The 10921-nt window shown below is 41.4% G+C and overlaps 1 non-coding gene across 1 annotated transcript; it reads left to right on the top strand.

Moving 5' to 3' along the window:
• The first annotated feature begins 9967 nt into the window (after positions 1–9967).
• On the top strand, positions 9968–10075 carry LOC148550509 (small nucleolar RNA R71). The gene has a single exon (XR_015893666.1). It is a non-coding gene; the product is annotated as a small nucleolar RNA R71 (small nucleolar RNA).
• The last annotated feature ends 846 nt before the right edge of the window (positions 10076–10921 follow it).

The raw sequence follows: 10921 nt of genomic DNA, 5'->3' as shown, positions 1-10921 counted from the left end.
ATGATGATTTTGTTTGATTCTGAAAAAGGGTTTGTGTCTTTGACGATTTCCGCTTGGCCTGTCTGATGTTGGTGATGCTTTTTGCTGATATACTGTAGAAAGATAGTGGCTTGGATGACTTTTGTGTTTTTACTTCCTTTGTTTCATTTGAAACCTTTCTTTTCTTGTTTGATGAATGCTGGGACGTAGGCTGTAGGAATTTCTTGAAACCTTGCTTTGTTTCTGCCTCCAAAGGATGCCCCAGGACTTTGGTTTGAGTCTTGGGGTTTTCCTTTTCTACTTGTTCACCTGTGTCCTTTTAGTCGAGTTGTTTTTTAGTAATCCAATCTTCTTTTCTTATTTGTAGGATTAGTCGGCGTCATGTCTTCTCGCAATAACGTTGTAGAGGTGTCTTCCAAAGTTCCCGAGGGGATGTCCGATTGGCTGGACTCCCTTGTCTTAATGTGTGTCTTTGTCGTGGATGCTGAATTTTGTGTAAAGCTGAGGAAACATCATAGGATTTGTGGTAGCAGTGCTCAGGAGAGGGATTATGAGCTTGTAGCTCCTGACTCTGATGAGAGGGCTTGTTTTCCTACTTTCGTCGAGGGGGAACGTCCCTTCTTCTACGCCTATGAATATTTATTCAGCCAGTTGGACGTTACTTTTCCTTTTACTGCTTTCGAGACCGACTTGTTGTGGTCATGTAATATTGCTCCATCCCAGCTTCATCCGAATTCCTGGGGTTTTATCAAAATATTTCAACTGCTTTGCCAAGAGTTAGGCGTAACACCTTCTGAAACTCTTTTCCTCTATCTTTTTGTCTCGGCTAAGCCCGGAGGTCTTCCAAAAAGAAAGCTTCCTGGGTTTCTTTTAGATCGGCCCAGGGGCATAAAGTTTTTGCCATGTATGATGAGTCCTTTAAAGATTTTAAGAATTATTTCTTCCGAGTCCGTGCTGTTGAGGGGGTCCGCCCCTTTTTTCTTGATGAGAATGACGAGCCTGCTTTTTCTCTAGAGTGGCAAAAGAATGTGAGAGTGCCACGTTATACATGGGAGATGCTTAATGAGGTTGAGCGGGCTTTTGTAGTTGTTCTTGAAGATTTGTGGGGGGAACCACCCCATCTGGATACAAAAAGATTCTTGAGTGATCCATCTTTGGTTCGAACTGCTTTGGGTACTGTCTCCATTATTTTTATACTTGTTTCTGAGCTTTTCTTCTCCTATGTTGTAACTCGTCATTTATGGTTGATTCTGTATTTTCAGAGATGTCGAAAAACAATGATTCCATGAAGGCCTACAAGAAGGCGAAGAAGGCTGCTGCTGCTCAAAACATCTCGGCCAAGGCGGCCGGAGAGGGATCCTCTCAAGTTCCAGTGAAGCCGCCCATGCCGAGTTCTCCTGGGCCAAGGAAGGTGATCCCCACTCCTCGAGTTCGCCTGACTGATCCTCCACAGACTTCTGCCATTGCTTCTGGTGCTCCTTCCAACAAGAAACAGAAAACAATTGAGGCCTTTAACCTTGACGCCCCTAATTTTAATGCAATCGAATTCGTAGATCAGCAAATCGGTCCCTACGGTACCCTCCCCATGGATGATGTGTCAATCCTTCGCCATCTGGATTTTATGACCCGAAACAATGTTAAAATGGCATATATGGGGGCTGCCTTGTACCGAACTGCTCAGAATCTTCCTCTCCATGCTACCAAGGAGTTTATGGAGGAGGCTAAACAGGAGTTCGACCGAATGAAGGGCCTGAAGGAAGAGCTTGAGGTAAAGGTAGCCAAGTTGGAGAAGGATCTGGAGAACGAAAAGGCGAGTTCCCTTGCTCTGGCAGCTTCTGTGCGGTTGGCCGAGGACACGGCATTGAGGCATAAGGACAGTTATGTGACATCTTATCGGGAGGTGGTGCGCCTGAGGGAGGAGTTGGACAATGCGCGAGCTGATTACTCCGAGCTCCAAGGTCATCTTGTTGGCAGCGAAACTGCTACCTATGAGAGCTTGAGAGAGCAGGTTTGGATTATTACTCCCGAGGCCGACCTTACTCTTTTCAGCCTGGATAATGTTGTGAGGGATGGTAAGATTGTCCCTGATGACCAGGATGATGATGATGTTGAACCTCCCCCTGTGTCTTCTGCCAAAGTGTCAACCTCTTCAGTTCGTCCAGTTGTGTCTGACCCGGATTGTCGGATTCTGAACCGGGATGATGGAACCGCGGATGCTGTCCCCATTCAGACTCGGCCTCCTTCTCCCCGTACTGGTGCTGCCGGGAAGGCTCCCGATCTTTGCTGATTTTTCTTTGGATATTTGTGTAGTTGGCCTGGCTTGTGGGCTTTGAAACTCTTTATTTGTAGTTTGAATATTTTGCTGACTGTTGATATTCCTTTTGGTTGCTTGTTTAGCAACTTCTATCTTGAAAAAACAACAAGTAGCTTTTATGCTTTTGATCCTGACCCCGAAGCTTTATAATATTGTATTTCATATCATGCTTGTTTGTCTTAGCATTTTTTGAAAATGTCGGAGCCTTCGGCCTCTTTGAATTGGGCTGGATCCTTTGTGGTCGTGAAGGGGTGGTTCCAACTTGTTTCTTGGTTTTCTTGCTTCTTGCTTGTATCTCTATCGATCCATAGCCGATTTCTTTGCGTTGGTCCTTTTTCCAGTTACTTTTGCAGTTCTCTGTCTTAGACCTTTTGTTAAGTCTTTTTCAGAGACTACTTTATAACTCTTTTTGTAGGAGGTCGACTTCTTTATGTCGTCTTTTTCCAAGTTATTTTTGTAACCCTCTTTTTTGGACCTTTGTCAGGTCTCTTTCAGGGATTACTTTTATAACTTGTTTGTAGGGGACCGACTTTGTTAGGTCGATCTCTTCTAAGTTATTTTGTAATCCTCTTTCTTGGACCTTTGTCAGGTCTCTTTTAGGGATTACTTGTTTGTAGGGGACCGACTTCGTTAGGTCGATCTCTTCTAAGTTATTTTTGTAATCCTCTTTCTTGGACCTTTGTCAGGTCTCTTTCAGGGATTACTTGCTTGTAGGGGACCGACTTCGTTAGGTCGATCTCTTCTAAGTTATTTTTGTAATCCTCTTTCTTGGACCTTTGTCAGGTCTCTTTCAGGGATTACTTTTATAACTTGTTTGTAGGGGACCGACTTCGTTAGGTCGATCTCTTCTAAGTAATTTTTGTAATTCTCTTTCTTGGACCTTTGTCAGGTCTCTTTCAGGGATTACTTTTATAACTTGTTTGTAGGAGACCGACTTCGTTAGGTCGATCTCTTTTAAGTTATTTTTGTAATCCTCTTTCTTGGACCTTTGTCAGGTCTCTTTCAGGGATTACTTTTATAACTTGTTTGTAGGAGACCGACTTCGTTAGGTCGATCTCTTCTAAGTTATAGCAATTCCACTTTTATAGTGTTGGCTAGACCTCTTTCCAGGGATTTGCTGATAACTTGGTGGTGCGCAGAAATCGTGACGGTTCCATTCCTTGGTAACGGCACTGAAAACTTTATACGCACGTTCATAATCTTAATTCTTTGTCACAACTTCGCATAACTGACCAGCAAGTGCACTGGGTCGTCCAAGTAATAAACCTTACGTGAGTAAGGGTCAATCCGACGGAGATTGTCGGCTTGAAGCAAGCTATGGTCACCTTGTAAATCTCAGTCAGGCAGATTCAAATGTATTAAGAGATTATAGTGTACTAAAAGATAATTAAAATAGGATAGAGATACTTATGTAATTCATTGGTGAGAGTTTCAGATAAGCGTATAGAGATGCTTTTGTTCCTCTGAACCTCTGCTTTCCTGCTGTCTTCATCCAATCATTCCTACTCCTTTCCATGGCAAGCTTTATGTAGGGCATCACCGTTGTCAATGGCTACATCCCATCCTCTCTGTGAAAATGGTCTAATGCGCTGTCACTGCATGGCTAATCATCTGTCGGTTCTCGATCATACTGGAATAGGATTTACTATCCTTTTGCGTCTGTCACTACGACCAGCACTCGCGAGTTTGAAGCTCGTCACAGCCATCCCTTCCCAGATCCTACTCGAAATACCACAGACAAGGTTTAGACTTTTCGGATCTCAAGAATGGCCATCCATGGGTTCTAACTTATACCACGAAGACTCTAATATCTCAGACTCGGTCCCCTGTATTAGATATCTAAGAGATATTCATTCTAGCTTGTTTGCATGTAGAACGGAAGTGTTTGTCAGGCACGCGTTCATAAGTGAGAATGATGATGAGCGTCACATAATCATCACATCCATCATGTTCTTGGGTGCGAATGGATATCTTAGAAGCGGAATAAGCTTGAATTGAATAGAAAAACAGTAGTACTTTGTATTAATTCATGAGGAACAGCAGAGCTCCACACCTTAATCTATGGAGTGTAAAAACTCTACCGTTGAAAATACATAAGTGATGAAGGTCCAGGCATGGCCGAATGGCCAGCCCTCTAAACATGATCAAATGATCAAAAGATAATCCAAAGATGTAAATACAATAGTAAAAAGTCCTATTTATACTAAACTAGTTACTAGGGTTTACAGAAATGAGTAAATGATGCAGAAATCCACTTCTGGGGCCTACTTAGTGTGTGCTTGGGCTGAGCATTGAGCTTTACACATGTAGAGGCTTCTCTTGGAGTTGAACGCCAATTTGTAACCTGTTTCTGGCGTTTAACTCCACTTTGCAACCTGTTTCTGGCGTTTAACTCCAGAATGCAGCATGGAACTGGCGTTGAACGCCAGTTTGCGTCATCTAAACTCGGGCAAAGGATGGACTATTATATATTACTGGAAAGCCCTGGATGTCTAATTTTCAATGCAATTGAGAGAGCGCCATTTGGAGTTCTGTAGCTCCAGAAAATCTACTTTGAGTACAGAGAGGTCAAAATCCAACAGCATCTGCAGTCCTTCTTCAACCTCTGAATCTGATTTTTGCTCAAGTCCCTCAATTTCAGCCAGAAAATACCTAAAATCATAGAAAAACACACAAACTCATAGTAAAGTCCAGAAATGTGATTTTTATTTAAAACTAATAAAAATATACTAAAAACTAACTAAATTATACTGAAAACTATGTAAAAACAATGCCAAAAAGCGTATAAATTATCCGCTCATCACAACACCAAACTTAAATTGTTGCTTGTCCCCAAGCAACTGAAAATCAAATAGGATAAAAAGAAGAGAATATACTCTAAATTCTAAAATATCAATGAAACTTAGCTCCAATCAGATGAGCGGGACTTGTAGCTTTTTGCCTCTTGAATAGTTTTGGCATCTCGCTTTATCCATTGAGGTTCAGAATGATTGGCATCTATAGGAACTTAGAATTTAGATAGTGTTATTGATTTTCCTAGTTCAGTATGTTGATTCTTGAACACAGCTACTTTATGAGTCTTGGCCGTGGCCCTAAGCACTTTGTTTTCCAGTATTACCACCGGATACATAAATGCCACAGACACATAACTAGGTGAACCTTTTCAGATTGTGACTCAGCTTTACTAAAGTCCCCAATTAGAGGTGTCCAGGGTTCTTAAGCACACTCTGTTTTTGATTTGGACCTTGACTTTAACCGCTCAGTCTCAAGTTTTCACTTGACACCTTCACGCCACAAGCACATGGTTATGGACAGCTTGGTTTAGCCGCTTAGGCTAGGATTTTATTCCTTTAGGCCCTCCTATCCACTGATGCTCAAAGCCTTGGATCCTTTTTATTACCCTTGCCTTTTGGTTTTAATGGCTATTGGCTTTTTCTGCTTGCTTTTTCTTTTTCTTTTTTCTTTTTTTTTCGCTATTTTTTTCTGCAAGCTTTTGTATTCACTGCTTTTTCTTGCTTCAAGAATCATTTTTATGATTTTTCAGATTATCAAATAACATGTCTCCTTTTTCCTTATTCTTCAAGGGCCAACATATTTAACATTCATAAACATCAACTTCAAAAGACATATGCACTGTTCAAGCATTCATTCAGAAAACAAAAAGTGTTGCCACCACAGCAAAATAATTAAACTAGTTTCAAGGATGAATTCGAAACCATGTACTTCTTGTTCTTTTGTTTTTAGAACAGTTTTCATTTAAGAGAGGTGATGGATTCATATTCATAACATTAAGGCATAGACACTTAGACACTAATGATCATGTAATAAGACACAAATATAAATAAACATAAAGCTCAAAAATCGAAAAACAGAAAATAAATAGACAAGGAGATTAAGGAATGAGTCCACCTTAGTGAGGGTGGCATCTTCCTCTTTTTGAAGAACAAATGGTGCTTTTGAGCTCCTTTATGTCTCTTCCTTGCCTTTGTTGCTCTTCCCTCATAGCTCTTTGATCTTCTCTAATTTCATGGAGGATGATGGAGTGCTCTTGGTGCTCCACCCTTAATTGTCCCATGTTGGAACTAAATTCTCCTAGGAAGGTGTTGATTTGCTCCCAATAATTTTGTGGAGGGAAGTGCATCCCTTGAGGCATCTCAGGGATTTCATGGTGAGGAATTTCCTCATGTTCATGTTGAGGTCCATGATCTCTTGTTTGCTCCATCCTTTTCTTAGTGATGGGCTTATCCTCTTCAATGAGGATGTCTCCCTCTATGTCAATTCTAGCCGAATTGCAGAGGTGGCAAATGAGGTGAAGAAAGGCTAACCTTGCCCAAGTGGAGGACTTGTCAGCCACCTTCTAGAGTTCTTGAGGTATAATCTCATGAACTTCCACCTCCTCGCCAATCATGATACTATGGATCATGATGGCCCGGTCTATAGTAACTTCAGACCGGTTACTAGTAGGAATAATTGAACGTTGAATGAACTCTAGCCATCCCCTAGCCACTGGTTTGAGGTCATACCTTCTTAGTTGAACCAGCTTGCCTCTTGAGTTAATTTTCCATTGAGCTCCTTCCTCACATATGTCTATGAGGACTTGGTCCAACCTTTGATCAAAGTTGACCCTTCTTGTGTAGGGGCGTGCATTCTCTTCCATCATTGGCAAGTTGAACGCCAACCTTACATTTTCCGGACTGAAATCTAAGTATTTCCCCCGAACCATGGTAAGCCAATGCTTTGGATTCGAGTTCACACTTTGATCATGGTTCCTAGTGATCCATGCGTTTGCATAGAACTCTTGAACCATTAGGATCCCGACTTGTTGAATGGGGTTGGTGAGAACTTCCCAACCTTTTTTTTGGATCTCAAGTCGGATCTCTGGATACTCATTCTTCTTGAGCTTGAAAGGAACCTCAGGTATCACTTTCTTCTTGGCCACAACTTCATAGAAGTGGTCTTGATGGACCTTTGAGATGAATCTCTCCATCTCCCATGGCTCAGAGGTGGAAGAAATTGCCTTCCCTTTCCTCTTTCTAGAGGTTTCTCTGGCCTTCGGTGCCATAAATGGTTATGGAAAAACAAAAAAGCTATGCTTTTACCACACCAAACTTAAAATATTTGCTCGTCCCCGAGCAAAGGAAGAAATAAAGAAAGAGAAGAAGAAGAGAAATGGAGGAGAGGGAGAGAGAGGTGGTTTCGGACAAGGGGTCAAGATAGGGTTGTGTTGTGTGAAAATGAAGAAGGAATGAGGGGTTTATATAGGAGAGGGGAGGGGTTTAAGTTTCGTCCATTAGGGTTGGGTTTGAGAGGGAAAATATTTTGAATTTGAAGGTAGGTGGGGTTTATGGGGAAGAGAAGATGGATGTGAGTGGTGAGAGGGTGATGGGAAAGAGTGATTGAAGTGATTGGTGAAGGGCATTTGGGGAAGAGAGTTGTGAAAAGGTGTGAAGAGGAGAGAATAGGGTTAGGTGGGGATCCTGTGGGGTCCACAGATCCTGAGGAGATCCTGTGGGGCCCACAGATCAAGTGGGGCCAAGGACTTAACATTCCTGCCTCAATTAGGCGTGTAAAACGCCCTTATTGTGCAATTCTGGCATTTAACGCCACTTCCATGCTTGTTTCTGGTGTTTAACGCCAGCTTTCCTCTGGGTGCAATCCTGGCGTTTAGATGCCAGACTGCTTCTTCTTTCTGGCATTTAACGCCAGTTTCATGCTCTATTCTGGCGTTAAACGCCAGCCAGATGCTCTTTACTGGCGTTTAACGCCAGTATGCTCCTCTTCCAGGGTGTGCTGTTTTTAATGCTGTTTTTTCATTTTGTTTTTTATTTTTCAGTAGTTTTTGTGACTTCACATGATCATTAACCTAATAAAACATGAAATAACAAAGAGAAAATAAAATAGATATGATTAAATAATATTGGGTTGCCTCCCAACAAGCGCTTCTTTAATGTCAATAGCTTGACAGTGAGCTCTCATGGAGCCTCACAGATAATCAGAGCAAGGTTGGAACTTCCCAACACCAAACTTAGAGTTTGGATATGGGGGTTCAACACTAAACTTAGAGTTTGGTTGTGGCCTCCCAACACCAAACTTAGAGTTTGACTTTGGAGGCTTTGGTTGACTCTATAGTGAGAGAAGCTTTTCATGCTTCCTCTCCATGGTTACAGAAGGAGATCCTTGAGTTTTAAATACAAGATTGTCCTCATTCAGTTGAAGGATCAATTCTCCTCTGTCCACATCAAGCACAGCTCTTACTGTGGCTAGGAAGGGTCTTCCAAGGATGATGGATTCATCCTCATCCTTCCCAGTGTCTAGGATTATGAAATCAGCAGGGATGTAAAGGCCTTCAACCTTTACTAGCACGTCCTCTACTTGTCTATAAGCCATTTTCATGGATTTGTCTGCCATCTCTAATGAGAAATTGGCAGCCTGTACCTCAAGGATTCCCAGTTTCTCCATCACAGATAGTGGCATGAGGTTTATCCCTGACCCAAGGTCACATAGATCTTTCTCAAAGGTCATAGTGCCTATGGTACAAGCTATTAAGAACTTTCCAGGATCCTGTTTCTTCTGAGGCAATGTCAGTTGATCCAGATCACTCAGTTCATTGATGAGCAAGGGAGGTTCATCTTCCCAAATCTCATTACCAAATAATTTGGCATTCAGCTTCATGATTGCACCAAGGTACTTGGCAACTTGCTCTTCAGTAACATCTTCATTCTCTTCAGAAGAAGAATACTCATCAGAGCTCATGAATGGCATAAGGAGGTTTAATGGAATCTCTATGGTCTCTAGATGAGTCTCAGATTCCTTTAGTTCCTCAAAGGGAAACTCCTTATTGATCACTGGACGTCCCAGGAGGTCTTCCTCACTGGGATTCACGTCCTCTCCCTCCCTTGTAGGTTCGGCCATGATGGTTAAATCTATGGCCTTGCACTCTCTCTTTGGATTCTCTTCTGTATTGCTTGGGAGAGTACTAGGAGGGATTTCAGTGACTCTTTTACTCAGCTGGCCCACTTGTGCCTCCAAATTTCTAATGGAGGACCTTGTTTCATTCATGAAACTCAAAGTGGCCTTAGATAGATCAGAGGCTATATTTGCGAAGCTAGATAGATTCTGCTCAGAGTTCTCTATCTGTTGCTGAGTGGATGATGGAAAAGGTTTACTATTGTTAAATCTGTTTCTTCCACCATTATTAAGGCCTTGTTGAGGCTTTTGTTGATCCTTCCATGAGAAATTTGGATGATTTCTCCATGAGGGATTATAGGTGTTTCCATAGGGTTCACCCATGTAATTCACCTCTGCTATTGCAGAGTTCTCAGGATCATAAGCTTCTTCTTCAGAAGATGCCTCTATAGTACTGTTGGATGATTCCTTCAATCCATTCAGATTTTGAGAAATTATATTGACTTGCTGAGTCAATATTTTGTTCTGAGCCAATATGGCATTCAAAGTATCAATCTCAAGAACTCCCTTCCTCTGAGGCGTCCCATTACTCACAGGATTCCTTTCAGAAGTATACACGAACTGGTTATTTGCAACCATGTCAATGAGTTCTTGAGCTTCTGCAGGCGTTTTCTTTAGGTGAATAGATCCACCTGCAGAATGGTCCAATGACATCTTTGATAGCTCAGACAGACCATCATAGAATATATCTAGGATGGTCCATTCTGAAAGCATGTCAGAAGGACACTTTTTGGTCAGTTCTTTACATCTCTCCCAAGATTCATAGAGGGATTCACCTTCCTTCTGTCTGAAGGTTTGGACATCCACTCTAAGCTTACTAAGCTTTTGAGGAGGAAAGAACTTGGCTAAGAAAGCCTTGACCAGCTTATCCCAAGAGTTCAGGCTATCTTTAGGTTGAGAGTCCAACCATACTCTAGCTCTGTCTCTTACAGCAAACGGGAAAAGCATAAGCCTGTAGACCTCAGGATCAACCCCATTGGTCTTAACAGTATCACATATCTGCAAGAATTCATTTAAGAACTGAAGAGGATCCTCTGATGGAAGTCCATGAAACTTGCAGTTCTGTTGCATCAGAGAAACTAATTAAGGTTTAAGCTCAAAGTTGTTTGCTCCAATGGCAGGAATTGAGATGCTTCTTCCATGTAAATTGAAATTTGGTGCAGTAAAATCACCAAGCATCTTCCTTGCATTGTTATTATTTTCGGCCATGTCTCCTTCTTTTTCGAAAGTTTCTGTCAGATTTTCTCCAGAGAGTTGTGCTTTGGCTTCCCTTAGCTTCCTCTTCAGAGTCCTTTCAGGTTCAGGATCAGCTTCAACAAGAATGTTCTTATCCTTGTTCCTGCTCATATGAAAAAGAAGAAAACAGAAAAGAAGATATGGAATCCTCTATGTCACAGTATAGAGATTCCTGTATGTGAGTATAAGAATAGAAGAATAGAAGAAGAGAAATTCGAACACTAAGAGGAAGGGAGGGTTCGAATTTTGAGATGAAGAGGAGTGTTAGTAAATAAATGAAATAATTAGAAAGAGATGAGGGGGAGAGAATTTCGAAAATTAAATAAAAAGAAAAGAAAAATATTTTTGTTTTTAATTAAAATTAAAATTAAAATTCGAAAATTAAAAAGAAAAATAAAATTTAAAACAGTTAATTAATTAAAAAGG

The sequence above is a fragment of the Arachis ipaensis genome, chromosome B7 (assembly GCF_059453495.1).
Source record: "Arachis ipaensis isolate K30076 ecotype BB chromosome B7, ASM5945349v1, whole genome shotgun sequence".
Taxonomy (NCBI): Eukaryota; Viridiplantae; Streptophyta; class Magnoliopsida; order Fabales; family Fabaceae; genus Arachis; species Arachis ipaensis.
Note: the sequence above shows the minus strand (reverse complement) of the source record. Positions and strands in the feature narration are given on the sequence as shown.